Here is a 14,566-nt window from a genome sequence, read left to right as displayed (position 1 = left end):
GTGTATATGGCGCGTCACAAACACCCAATACATTATTGATGGCACAGAATCATAGCAGAGCTCAGTCCACACATCCGTTCTAGTAATACGACCAATACACAGATCAGAGGAGAGCTGATCACATTCTATGACACTGTCAGCTTTCATTACCCTTCAAGCTGTTCCATAATAATACGGGGGAGGTGCCTAGAACACACCCTCCAGAATAATAATAAGGGGGCGGTGCCCAGAGCAGAGCGGTCAGCTGTTTCATGATAATGAAGGGGGCGGTGCCCAGCGCTCTGCAGCCTCCCGCAAAGCTATTAGAGGAAAGGGGCGGTGCTGGAGCAGGCGTGTTCTGATGTGACTAGTAGAGGATAGTTAGAGATCAGGTCATTGCTCTTCCAGCCGACGCTTCATTATCCGCCTCCCGGCTCCGGTGATTAAAGGTGAGATGACGAGCTGTGTATTGTCCTCGCCATAGCCGGCCTGTGCCGCACGTGTAGGGGGAGGGGGCTGCCTTTGTTCATGTTCTGGGGGCTGAGGGGGTCGGCGTGTTACCCACGTGTGATGGGGTGAGTGGGACTGTGGGTAAAAAAAGAGCGGAGTCCACGTAGGCAGTTGTGGGGTAGGGGATGCTGTAGAGGGGACAGTCCCCAGGTGTGCAGGGCACACATTACTCCGTTATGCTGGTGGAGACCATGGTGGGGGTCACCTCGTGGCAAAGTCATTGATGGGCTGACCCTTTATCATTGTGGGCTCAGGGGTGGCATCAGAGCTACAGATCATGGTACAGAAGGCACACCACATTGATGGGCACTGAGAAAAAGAAGGGCTCTTCTGCACTGCTGGTCCATGGGAAGGTGGAGTGCCAGGGCCACAACTGGGCACCATCATGGTGGGATGTTTGGTCCGCTGCTGTGTGGGCACCATCATGTTGGGGTTTTGTGGCCACTGCTGTGTGCACCATCATGAAGGGATGTCGGGGGGGGGGGGGCGGCCCGGCTGCTGCTGCTTTGTGGGCACCCATCATGTCAGGCTTTGGTGGTCACTGCTGTGTGCACCATCATGGAGGGATGTCGGGGGGGCGGCCCGGCTGCTGCTGCTTTGTGGGCACCCATCATGTCAGGCTTTGGTGGTCACTGCTGTGGGCACCACCAGGGTGGGGTGTTGGGACTGCAGCTGTGTGGGCACCCATCAGGCAAGGGATCAGGTCATCAATATGATCAGCAGGGCCCTTCTAACCCTCTTGTATTATTTGGTGTATTGCCCCTTGTTATGTTGTAAAGCACTGTGTAATCGGTTGGCGCCATATAACTCCTGTATAGTAATAATAATCGTGGAAGCCCTGGCAACCTTTGGAGGAACCCTAGGCTTCCATGGACACTTGGTTGAGAGGCTGCTTTGGGCTCTCTCCATCTGAGTTGTGTATTGAGGGGGAAATGATACATTTGGTACTTCAACTTGTTCTGGCCTCTTATATTTTTATTACAAACTTCAGTACCTGTTAAAGCTTTCAGTGATCAATGTAGGAGCTGACCTACCTTCTAAGATTACTAAACCTGGCCTAGTAGATTTTCTAAAGAGTTAGATTTACTAAAGTCAATTTTCATTCCTACAGTAGTTCTGAATGGATAAATTCTCCATCACGCTCTCACGTTTTCTTGTCACTGCTTTTGAAAACTAACATCGCTGCAAAATCGAACAAACCTTAAGAAATGAGTAAACCCAGTTCTACTTATGTATAGCCAGCCTGCAGGTAGTGATAGTCAGCTTCATTCATTCCTCCTGGAAACGTGTGAAAAAACATGCATCGCCCTTACTGTGCTATTGTCAAAGTATTACTAAAGCTTTGTTATAGGATGCATTAAGGTGAAAAAACACAAGGGTTTACAACCCCTTTAATGTCACCTCCAAATGGGGCCAGAAAACTCCTGAAGTTTTAACATACGAGAAAGTGTGGGAGTTTCTTCGGTGTGCGTAGAGTAACCCGTTCAAATGAATAGACTTCCTTATGTGTGGTGCAGAAAACAAAGCATGTGAAAAGCGCATATTCACAAGTTGCGCACATCTGAAAGGAGCATTAGAGGGAAGTTGGACTTTCCCACCCTGCCATCTGCATACTACTTCCAGGTCTTTGATTCAGTCATTAAGGCCACCACCAAGATGTGCTTAAAGGGGTTGTAAACCCTTGTGTTTTTTCACCATGTGCATTAAGGTGAAAAAACTTCTGTCACTGACCGCCCCCCATTTTACTCACCTGAGCCCCGTAATTCCCACGCCAGAGACGCGATCTTCCCCTCTGCCTCTTGATTGATAGCAGTGCAGCCATTGGCTCCTGCTGCCGTCAGTCAAATCTAGTGATGCGGGTGCCAGGAGGTGGGGGGCCGAGTCCTGCATTCTGCGTCTTTGGATGCAAATGCTGGACTCGGGAGTGCGTCCGCAAGGTACACCCCCCCCCCCCTAGTGCTTCTCCTAGGGGGTATATGATGCGGGGGGGAGGAGCTACAAGCGCTGTCAGGGTACCCCAGAAGTCGAGGATCGGGGCCACTCTGTGCAAAATGAACTGCACAGTGGAGGTAAGTATGATATGACTTATCTTTTTTTTAATAAAACAAAACTTTCCAATCACTTTAATGCTCATCTGCTAATGTGCATATTACCTACCTTCCATCCAGCTTGGTTTTGTCTGAGTGAAGTAATGTTGGAATGAGCTGAGTGGTATGGTATGTCATCTATGAGAATGAGACTGGTAGCGTCAGAATGGAACTTTCAGATCTGTATAATAACTGGGTACTCTTTGACCTTGACAGTCATCCCCGATTGTGAAGTTACAGGCTGGTAAAGCAGAACTATTGAAGATACAAGCAGTATTGTTCCTCTGTAAACTTTCACAGCTTCTGTTTGTTTTTAATATTTGCAATACTTTATCTGGTGTTTTTCTTTTATCCAGTCACCTAGTTGTCTTGGTATAACATGTATTCTTTATATAGAATTTTTACTCTTACAAACTTCCTCACTCATTTAACTTCCGGCCGGTATCTGGATTTCAGTACCTTACTCTTTTCTTGCCTTTCAGAGCTGTGGTATGAGTAATGATGAGTTACTGCATTCACTGGTGTGTGCGTGCTTCTAGCTGCCTGCCTTATGGAACAGCGTCTTGGTAGCTTGGCAACAGTGTAGAGGATGTGATGTCACAGTACCTGGGAAACACTGCTTTATAAATCCTTCAAGTCATTTTGACTTCTTACTGTAGTCCTAATTAGTAATTACATATTTTGTTTCTATATTTGAGAATGTCATTCAGACTCAATCTTGCTGACGGTGTTCCCGGTTTCCTGTTTTTTACCTCGGTTCTGGCAAGCTCTTGCATGCTCTGCTTTTTGTTGCAAACATCTATTTTAGCCCTCATAGAAAAAAAAATGGCTTTCTGGTAATAGGAAATAAAGTCTGAGTTATGATGCTTCAGATTCTTTTCATTTTTATAATTAACTGGGACAAGACAAACCCAATATGGCTATATAAACCTACAGCCTCCTAAATATTTTAATCCTTGTGTACTGTTACTGAAAGAACATATTCTGATTTACTTACAGCCCAATGCCACCTTTCAAATAAAATGGCTGAAGAGCAACTTGGGCTGTATGGATCTTACTCAAAGCGCAATTTTACTCAAATAAAAAATTGTAAACAGGCAGGCTTTATTTAATAAAGAGTTACTATGTCTCTTCTGCAATACACTGTAATGGCCCATACACACGATTCGAAAATCGGATGAAAAATACAGCTTTCGAAGTGATTGTACAATAATTGGATCGTTGGTACAGAGCTTTCGAGAGCCTATTATGACCCTTCATCCAATTATTATCTGATCGGACAAACACGAAAATTTTTCTCGTATGATACCAGATTGTACGATTTTTCTTTTAATCAGTACAGTTGTCATCTTAAAATACGTTAACTACACTACAACACATGAGAATCACTTCCGATAGTGTTTTTTTTTTTTTCTGTAGTATGAGTATTTTCGTAACTTTAGTAACCTCTCCATTTTTGATATGTGACTAGCCTGCAAATAATACCGGGGGAATCTGTCTGATTTTTCGTATCGTGTGTACGGACCCTTGCCTGCCAGTTTGCACTGTATACTGAGCCATGTGTGCATGCAGCTCAGTGCGCGGCTTCAGCATCTGCCGCGATGAATGAACACATCTCAGCCTAGCCAGTCAAAACTTGGAAGAAGACCAGTCAAAGTTGGTAGCAGCCTTCAGGGAGGTCCTGTATTCTATGTAAGAAGGTAAAAACCTTCAGTGTGCAGCTCCCCCCCCCCCCCCCATTACTTGCCTAAGCCTGATCTTGATCCAGGGATGTCAAGGTCTCTCCCAGGTCCCTGTGGGGGCACTCAACAAGGGGGAGGGGCCCAGAGTGCTGGCGGGGGACCCAAGAAAAAAACCCTTGCCCTTAATATCACTTTAAGATGCATGTGATCCCATTTATAAAACAGAAATATAAGGAGAAGACAAATCGGCGCAATAAAAAAAAGGCAATTTTGTAATAGCTGCTGAACGCCAAGGGTCAAAATTCAAATCCCTGAAGTAAAATCATAGACATTGCAGCGCTAAGAAAAAAACGAACAACTAGTTCATAGATCAGATGAAAGACAATCCGTGAAGAACTACAGGTAATACATGCAGGTGACTTGGTGGGAAATTCAGAACCTTCACCAATGTTAAAGATGGCAGCTCACCTCACTGAGTGGACCCTTTGATTATAGAGGGTCTGCCACGCCTTCCCACTCGGGGTATCGGCTGGTAAATCAGCATGTCCAAGAAAATCCCCTCTTGGTTAGATATACCAGTCCGCACTGTCCACTCCAAAAACCACAAATATCATGGAAATAAAAAGCAATACATAGTACTCTCACAATCTACGATGGCTGCGGGTGACGTCACGTCCGTCAATTGATCCGCAGCCATCGTAGATTGTTTACACATGCGCTGTTTCACCAGGCACTTGGTTTGAAGTAAAAGAAGAAAATACTGCGCTCCTAACAAAAAAGAAAACTACAAAGTTGCAACAAAGTCCAAATTATCCACTATAGTGATATATTATAAATGTGCAATCTTCCATCACCCTTATGTGCTGATCACTATAAGAAATATACGCTTACCAGAAGGCAAGCAAAGGACAGCTTGCTGCTAAACACCCAGCCAGGGTCTTGTCCTAGGGGGTCCGGGATATAGAGCTCATCTTTTGATGGTATTTGATCACCTCTGCGGTTTTTACTTTTTGCGCTTATTTCAGAGCTGCGCTCACGTGACCGGCTGCTTGGTTTTAAGTGCCATTCTTGTGAGTTTTATTAATTTCTATCAACATTAAATTTTATATGTATGCAGAGAGCACTATGCATTGCTTCTTATTTCCATGATATTTGTGGCTTTTGGAGTGGACAGTGCGGGTTGGTATATCTAACCAAGAGGGGTTTTTCTTGGACACACTTGCTGATTTACCACCTGATACCTCGAGTGGGAAGGTGTGGCAGACCCTCTATAATCAAAGGGTCCACTCAGTGAGGTGAGCTGTAGGGCTGAAACAACTAATCGATTAATCGACAACTAATCGATTATGAAAATAATCGATTACTATTTTCATAATCGATTAATCGGCCAGTAACATAATGGGGTTAAAAAAAAATTAAATTGAGCCTTTTATAGTACAAAAAGAGCAAATAATCGCTACTGTAAATGTTACTTTCACAGTTCTACAGTAAAAAAATGAACCCCTTACAATAGAGATTATTTGCTTTTTTTGTATTATAAAGGGCTAATTTTAGTTTTTTTTAAACCCCCATTATGTTACTAAACCTCTTAGACGTGGTTCACATCTGTGTGTTTTTTGGTGCTTTTTGCAGAAACGCACTGCAGTTCATTTACATGGTTTCCTATGGGACACGTTCACATCTATGCTTTTTTTCAGCTGCTGCGTATTTGGAAAGGTTCAGGGACTTTTTTTTTATGTAAAACGGTGCTTTTTTGGTTCAATACACTTCAATGGAAAAGCTGCAGAAAAGCATGTAATGCGTTTTTGTAGCAATTTGTGTTTTTTAATCTGCCCAACAACAAATTGGGCCAAAAAATGCAAAAAAAAAATGCAAATTGCAGCAAAATCACGTGCGCAAAAATCAAAACGCACAGCAAAAAGCACTGCAGAAACATATCAAAAGCAAACTGCATAGGTGTGTACCGAGCCTTATGCTGGCCACACGGATCAATTTTCAGAAGAGAATATTCAGACGAAAAATCTTTGTACATTCGCTGAATGAAAGAATGTTTGAAATTTTCACTTGTTTTTAACATTCTGTTTTTAAAATGAACGAAAACCACATACACCGTCTGAAAATTCCTTTGACCAAGAAGTTTTCTATTTACAAATTGTCACCATGGTTGAAAATGAACGTCAATTTGACCCCACTAACAATTAAAAAATTGAACAAATGTTCTTAAAATGCCATTTTTTTTTTGAAGGAAGACATTGTTTGTTTTTTAAATAAAAAAAAATTGATCTCTGAGTCTGATGATATTTACCAGATTCACCCTTTTTTAATAGTATATATCCTCTAATAGTATATACAGTATATCTCTCCTCTAATAGTATATACAGTATATCTCTCCTCTAATGGTATATACAGTATATCTCTCCTCTAATGGTATATACAGTATATCTCTCCTCTAATAGTATATACAGTATATCTCATCTAATTGTATATACAGTATATCTCTTCTGTCTGTTATTCTCAGAGTGGATTAGATATGTTGCTCCCTAACCATATAGTTATTTATATTTACCACTGCATAGAGATATTTAAGAATAAATTGCCTTTTTTTAAAACTTTACATATTAACTAAATTATACACAACACTTTTTTTTTTTTTTAAGCTTATCAACCGATTAATCGATTAATCGAAACAATAATCGGCCAACTAATCGATTATGAAAATAATCGTTAGTTGCAGCCCTAGTGAGCTGCCATCTTTACCATTGGTGAAGTCACCTGCATGTATTACCTGTATTTCATCACTGAAGACTTCACGGATTGTCTTTCATCTGATCTATGGACTATAGTTCTCTGGGTTCTCTGTGAATCAGAAATTTCATCCCTGCAGTCATAGATCTATCTCTGCCCCTTGAGGTGTCACCCTACAATGCTGTAGTCCTCAGAACCCCACTGATGAACCCAGTGGGAAGTGTCCATGCCTCCAAGCAGTAATGTGGGCCTGCATACATGCTGCAATAAAGCGTGAAGACTTGGAACCCTAAATGTTGTGTAACCACAGGTTTTTGTATGGACCTGAGGTCATTGAACAGAACTATAAAAAGCCTCAAAATGGTCAAATTTCAAAAATGTGTGTTTTTTTTTTTTTTTTTTTTTTTTCTCTATTGCCTACAATGTAAAGTCACAGAACTGCAACATTTTGTGAATTTTAGTCCTCATGCACACGGACGTTTTTACAGCTGCTTTTTTGAGCTTTTTTTGCAGCTTAAAAAGGCCTGTCTATGTTAGTCTATGGCTTCATGCCCACCTAGGTGTTTTTGAGCTGCAAGTGGCATAGGCGTTTTTAAGCTGTAAAAAAAACCCAGGACCAGTGGGTTCTGAAAGACGTTTTTCAGCTGTAAAAACGCTCAAAAACGTCATTCACCAACGTTTTTGATCCATTGAAAAAAAAAAAAACGCTAAAAAACGCTATTGCAAAAACGCTGAAAAAAGCTGAACAATTAAAAAAAAAAAATCACTGCAAAGATACTGGCGTTTTCATAACGTTTTTTTAACAGCCTGTGTGCATGAGGGCTTAAAAGGAAAATTATTTTTCAGAGATCTGGCAGTCTTTTGTAAGTGGAGGGGAAAAAAGAACAGACCGTTGTCTGTTCCGAGTAGATAATGGGCCTGTTCTATGATTATCTGACTTACAGAATTGATGCTTGTGTTGGCTAAAAGCAGCTTATAGTGGAATTCCAGCCTGTAAAAAAAAAAAAAAAAAAAAAAAAAAAAAAAAGTCAGCTACAAATACTGTAGCTGCTGACTTTTAATAGGACATTTACCTGTCCAGGTATCCTGTAACTTCGGCACCCTAGCTGATTTGTCAATCGGCTTTGGGTGCAGATGCCAGCATCTCCACTAAGGGAAGCGAAGCCTTGTGGCCTCTCAGCCTGTTTCCTATTGCACATGTGTGAGTCGTGCTGCACTTTCTGAATGGTCCTGCTATCTTGTGGGAATTGTGTGTCTCCCAGGAGGTGGGGGTTCTGGAAATTTTGTAGATCGCCATGCGGCGATCTTACCCAGGAGTGGGAGTGGGTACCTAGTTTTGACAAGTTCCTCCCTCCCTCCCTCCTCCCTCCTCCCTCCTCCCTCCTCCCTCCTCCTCCCTCCTCCTCCTCCCACTTTTGGGTGGAGCTCCACTTTAACCACTGCACGGCCTATAGCAGCTTGACGGCTGGGCGGTGGTTGTCATCCTGACTGGGTGTCATGACACGCCCATCAGGATAACATGCTGGCGCTCAGCACCTCGATTGCTGGTGCAGTATATCAGTTTGACACACCGCATCTCCGATCGTGGTAGGGAGCCTCTGACAGAGGCTTTTTACCATATGCGAACAGCTGTGACCAATCGCAGCTGATCATCGTGTGAACCAGGAAGTGCCAGTAAACGGGGTCTGTGCTGATTATCGGCACATTGATTATCAGCACAGCTGCCAATCGGTGCCCCATCAAAGTCTCAGTGCCCAGCAGTAACACCTGTCAGTGAAGGAGAAAACAAATACTTTTTTTTTTTTTTTTTTTCAAAAATTTCGGTCTTTTTTTAGTTTGATCAAATACCACCAAAAGAAAGCTCTATTTGTGGGAAGAAAAATTATAAAAATTACCGTGCAATTGTCATTCAAAGTGCGACAGTGCTGGAAGCTAAAAATTGTCCTTGGCAGGTAGAGGCGAAAGTGCTCGGTATTAAAGTGGTTAAGGATCTGCAAGGGGGGGGGGGGGTGTAATATTCTAAAGACACTCTTTGACCATAGTTTCAAAGATCTTTAAAGAATAAGTGTTCAGTGCACTTTCCTCATCCAGTGGTGATCTAATACCATCAAAAGTAAGCTCCATTTGTGTAATAAAAAACTAAGTTTAGTTTGGGTACAGTGTTGCTTGACTGAGCAATTGTCAGTTAAAGTAGCGCCATGCTGAATAGCAAAAAATGTCTACCATGCCATGGAGGGGCTAAAATCCTCCAGAGCTGAGGTGGTTAAGATGGTGACAAGAATTGATAAGGCAACACTTGCCTGTGCCTATGGTATCCTCTCCTCACCCACCTAAACATCATGCAAGGTAATGCCAAATTGGTTAATCTGATTTTTGTTTTTGGAAATTTGGAAACAAATCTGTAAATTATTGCATTTCCTGTATGCAAAGTCTTGTAGTGTGTTGATATTTAGCCAAACTGATCTGTTCTCTGTTTTGTATCACAAGTGGCAGTAGTACTGTGGTTTGGCCCGCTGAGGCTTTGTTGCTGTTCCAGGTGCTTGATGAAATTTTGCATGTCGGTTGTCTATTCATGCTGGTCTCTGCTTTGTTCTGAATGCAATTTTTAAATTACTGAGAGTGGACCTTTTGTCACTACTAAATTTCCACAAGACTGATTTTTCTGAACTTTTTTTCCTTGTCCTTTCCATTCCCCCCCCAATGGACTGTCCTTTGCCAATGTGACTGACACTCTTGCATACCAGGCTGTCATCTTGTAGTGCAATGTGTAAACTTATCTTTAGTATCTCCTATAATGAGCAGTGATGCAATAGGCCGCCCTTGCTAACAGCAAGTAGTGCTATTTTAATGTTTAGAACATCTGATGAGACCAGGCTTGTGGTCTGTCTGTGCATCTGGAAAAGCTTGTCCTTGTTATGGGACAGAATAGAAACCTGAACAGAGAATATTTTTAGCTCGTTTGTTAGGGTAAGGATATTCTTTCAAATCCAGATGGCAGGCGGTATGTAACGTTTTAACCACTTCAATACCAAACACTTTCACCCCCTTTCTGCCCAGGCCAAGTTTCAGCTCTGTCATACTTTGAAACCCAATTGCTCAGTCGTGCAACCCTCTACCCAATTATTTTTTTAGACGGAGCTTTCTTTTGGTGACATTTAATTACCACTGTTTTTGTTTATAATAAAAAAAAAAGTTTGCATATCTTTAGGCCAAAATGTATTCTGCTACATTGATTTGGGTTATTTTACCAAAGAAATGTATTTTAATGTGTGAAAGTTAGTCTACAAACTATGGTATATATTTTGAAAATTGATCCATCCTGACAGCTGATCTCTTTTCTTGAGGCCCTAAAATGCCAGGACAGTACACATTACTCCCACCATTCCCCTTTTTTTGGAAAGTAGACACCCCAATGTATTTAGTAAAAGGCATGGTGAGTTTGTGTTGTGTTTTTTTTTATTTTTTTTTTTTTGTCAATTTTTTGGAAAATTAGAAAATGATTTATTTACATACTGTGACCGGAGCAGTGCAATGTTACCGTAGTGACACTACTACTGAGGAGGTGATCAGGTTTTTTCTTTTCTTTACACCGATTGCTTAGAACAGTGATCACTGTTATAAGCAACCATTTTTATGAATGACATCCATCCATCCATTCATTCAGAGGGTGCATGATCACATGGTACAGATGCGCTATGATTGGCCCTGTCTGTACCATGTGATCACTGTGACAATCAGATATAATCGCAATGGTACACAGTGGCTATGAATGAAAGGCATTCATTGTGTATAATTGTGATTGCTGGAACTGGCCCAGGACAATGATCTGTCATCCACAGTATCCAATAGACCCTTTGGGTCACAGATCGAGCTGCGTCGTTGCCGATAGGCTGCGCAACTGAAAGGATGTCATAACAAGCTCCCGCTCAGCCATCTTTTGTCTATAACCTGTGGGAGTTGGGTTAAAAAGACTACACTTTTAAGAAGCCTGCTTTTTTCAGGGACTGCAGGTAGTGAGGTTTAACAGCTGGATGGTTTTCAGAATGGTTTATACCTGTACAGGGAATTTTTTTTCCCCCTCTAAATGATCCTCCGAGTTAGCCTTTATGTCCTTGTACACTTAGGTGTTTACAGGCATTTAGAGGCAGAAAAAAAAGCACTTGCAAATTCATGAGAGGAGTGTTCAGGCAGAAAAAACGACCACGCGTAAGCTTTCATTCCAGTGGGCAGAATAAACTAATATTCTGGCCACTGATATGAACACCCAAACGCCTGAAGCCCCTAAACACATTTGCAAAACGCAGCTTTAAGCACATTTTTCTGCAGAAGAAAATAGTTTTTTTTTCCTTTTTTTTTTTTTAAGTTGGCGTTCACATGTAATTCCATGTCAAACAGTATCTGTATTGTTAAAGTGGAGCGCCAGGCTCCTTCAGAAAATATTTTAATATGAGGACACTTGCCTGTCCACGGATCCAGTGGTGTCTTTACCCTAGCCGATTTTTCAGTCGGCTCTTGCATGCTGCCACCGCCATCTCGGCTGAGGGAAACAAACAGTGAAGCCTTGCGGCTTTACAGCCTGTTTGCTACTGCGCAATCGTGAAGTGTGCTGCAGTTTGTGAATGGCCCGGTGGCGGGGAAAGGAGGGGACCAAGGTTCCAGCTGAGATTGCCACAACAAAGTCAGCAGGATGGGGTACCTGTCAAAACCAGTTACCTGCCCCCCCCGAAAGGTGCCAAATGTGGCAGTGAAGGAAGGGGAGCAAACAAGCAGAGCTTCCCCTTTTGGGTGGAGCTCTGCTTTAAACCTGCCTCAAGGCTTTCTAGGACTAGTAACCAATCTTAACAAACAACTGGCCTTCACAGCAAGGAGGGCAATGCATGAAGACATCAACACAGAAGGGCAATGCATGCAAAACAAAACCAAAGTAAATTCCTAGCTTAACTCACCAGCCAGTCTGCTACTAACCGCTTTATCCTGTCTAACGGTATGCGTTAAAAACTGGTTTAGTTGGCACACATTTTGCAAGTGTAAGCTGCAGAGCTGCTTCAAAGCACTCCAATATTCTGCAGCTTGGCTGGCGAGTTGAGCTGGGAATTTTCTTTGGTTTGGTTTTGGGGGGAAAAAAATGTAAATGTGGCAAAACGGACATTTTAAAACGTGGGTTACTATCTGTCAAGTAAAAACATCCCGTGTACATTAAGCCTTTTAAAGGTCTTTCCTTGCCCTATTAATGGTATAGCCTATATGTCTACTCTTGAAATGTGCTGGATCATTAGTTTTCCTCTTGATAAAGGAATACACGAAGGTCAGTTTATTCTTCACTAAGGTCAATGTGTTCTTCATCACTAAGCTGGTTTCACTGAGCATTGCAAATTCTATGGACTTTTATTAAGAGGTATTTACCAGTAATTAGTGACTGTTTAAAGACTGGCTGTTTGGAGGCCCTGATATAGTGCTGTGATCTGCAGTTAGCAAGTTTATTTTTAGGCAAACTATGTTCACATGTTAGTGTAGAGAATGTGCACCATTGTCTATGCCCTTGTAGCGCTGAATTTCACCAATTTTCGAAAGAAACCACAAAAATGTCTGACATTTTAATGTTTGTAGGGCTGAAAAAACGTTTTGACATAATTGATAAAAAATGTTGTCAACATTTTTCATGATTGATTGGCCTGCGTACAGAATGCATTATTTGTTTACATGTCAGGAAAAACTGTGCAGCGCACGTACAGCTCTGTATACTGTCCATACATGACAGTAAGTACCTGAGAAAGGGTGAGGAGTAATGTCTCATGGGACATGTAGTCCTGGGAAGATGAAGGAAATTGTGTAAGGATTCTGTGCAAGGAAGATCAGCATCTGGACCCAGAGAAGCTGAATGCTGATAGACTGGAGGTAATATAAGGCATTATAGTGATATTTAAAGTAAAAGTTTACCAATATTGTGCATTATGTTTAAGAATGATTATATCCTTGCAAAAAGTCTCAGCCTTTAGTACACCCACCCCCCCACCCTCGACCTTTTCACCTGTAACTAGAGTTGCTGAGCCCTAAACATTTCCAGCTTCGCTACTTGAGTTTGGGGGTAGCAGTTAAGAGGAGATTAAAGGGGGCAACATGAGGGGAGTATGAATACTCAAGTACAGGCTTGTTTTGCAAAGAAGCCAGAGGGAAACTCTTTGAAATGGTGGAAGGAGAAATATCCTACCTTTGCACAACTTGCTAAAACCTACTTTTGTATCCCAGGCACCTCCATACCATCAGAGTACCTCTTCTCTGCTATAGGCAACATAGTTTGTGTGTGGGGGAAAAAAAAAAACAAAAAACCCAGCATTAAGCATGTTGACATTATTACATTCTAGTGCAAAGTTTCTGGAACAGTGATAGTCCACCACTTTTTGTTCTACGGTTTGTGTGGAACAATCCTCTTTGTTACATTATTTTAAATGAAAGAAATGGCACATGAGGTATTCAATCATAATTGGCCAACTAATTGATTTGATTTAATTACTCTAAGCTCACATTTCTATGCTCCTTGCTACTGAATGGTGCTTTTACAGGCAGTCATCTAGGTTGTTGTTTGCTGCTGCTCTCTACTTATAAAAAGGCACTGATCAATGTAAAAATGACACTGGCAGGGAAGGGCTTAACACCAGGGGGCAATCAAGGGGGTTAAATGTTTTCTCTGGGAGTGTTCCCACTGTAGGGGGGTAGGGGGGGGGATGGGCTCACTGGGACATGACAGAGATCACTGTTCCTGATCACTGGGAACAGAAGATCTCTGACATGTCATTAGGCAGTTCCCTGTTCTGCCTCTGTACACAGCGCTCGCGGGTGGCTGGCGGACATCGAGTCTGCGGGACCCGCGCCCACTATCCTCCTTGCACAGACCGACGTACACCTACGGCGATTTGTGCAGGAGAGCCAACCTGCCGCAGTATGACGGCGGCTCACTGGCAAGAGATTAAGTGCATCCCTGCTGCAGTATATGTACATGGAGCGGTCCTTAAGCGGTTAAGAGTGCTCCTAATCTCAGTTCACTACCTGTATAGAAGACACCTGGGGGCCAGAAATCTTTCTGATAGGGGGTCATATACTTATTTCACTCATTAAAATGCAAATCAATTTAGATCTTTTTTTGAAATGTGTTTTTTCTGGATATTTTTGTTCTTACTGTTTAAAATAAACCTACTATTAACCACTTGCTTACTGGGCACTTAAACCCCCCTCCTGCCCAGACCAGTTTTCAGCTTTCAGCGCTGTCTCGCTTTGAATGACAATTGCGCGGTCATACAACACTGTACCCAAATAATTTTTATCATTTTTTTTTTTCTCACAAATAGAGCTTTCTTTTGGTGGTATTTGATCACCTCTGGGTTTTTTATTTTTTGCGCTATAAATGAAAAAAGACCGAAAATTTTGAAAAAAACGCACTTTTCTTAGTTTGTGATAAAATTTTTGCAAATTATTTTTCTTCAGAAATTTTGGCCACAATTTATACTGCTACTTATCTTTGGTAAAAATAACCCAAATTAGTGGATATTATTTGGTCCGTGTGAAAGT

General features: G+C 42.0%; 1 protein-coding gene across 1 annotated transcript in view; it reads left to right on the top strand.

Moving 5' to 3' along the window:
• The first annotated feature begins 301 nt into the window (after positions 1-301).
• The window catches only part of SLC16A1 (solute carrier family 16 member 1), a 49,628-nt gene continuing 35,363 nt past the window's right edge, over positions 302-14,566 (top strand). Inside the window, exon 1 of the mRNA XM_073615720.1 lies at positions 302-428. The gene's annotated coding sequence lies outside the window, so the exon portion shown is untranslated. The remainder of the gene's footprint in view (positions 429-14,566) is intronic.

This window comes from Aquarana catesbeiana, linkage group LG02 (genome assembly GCF_042186555.1).
Source record: "Aquarana catesbeiana isolate 2022-GZ linkage group LG02, ASM4218655v1, whole genome shotgun sequence".
In the NCBI taxonomy this organism is placed as follows: Eukaryota; Metazoa; Chordata; class Amphibia; order Anura; family Ranidae; genus Aquarana; species Aquarana catesbeiana.
Note: the sequence above shows the minus strand (reverse complement) of the source record. Positions and strands in the feature narration are given on the sequence as shown.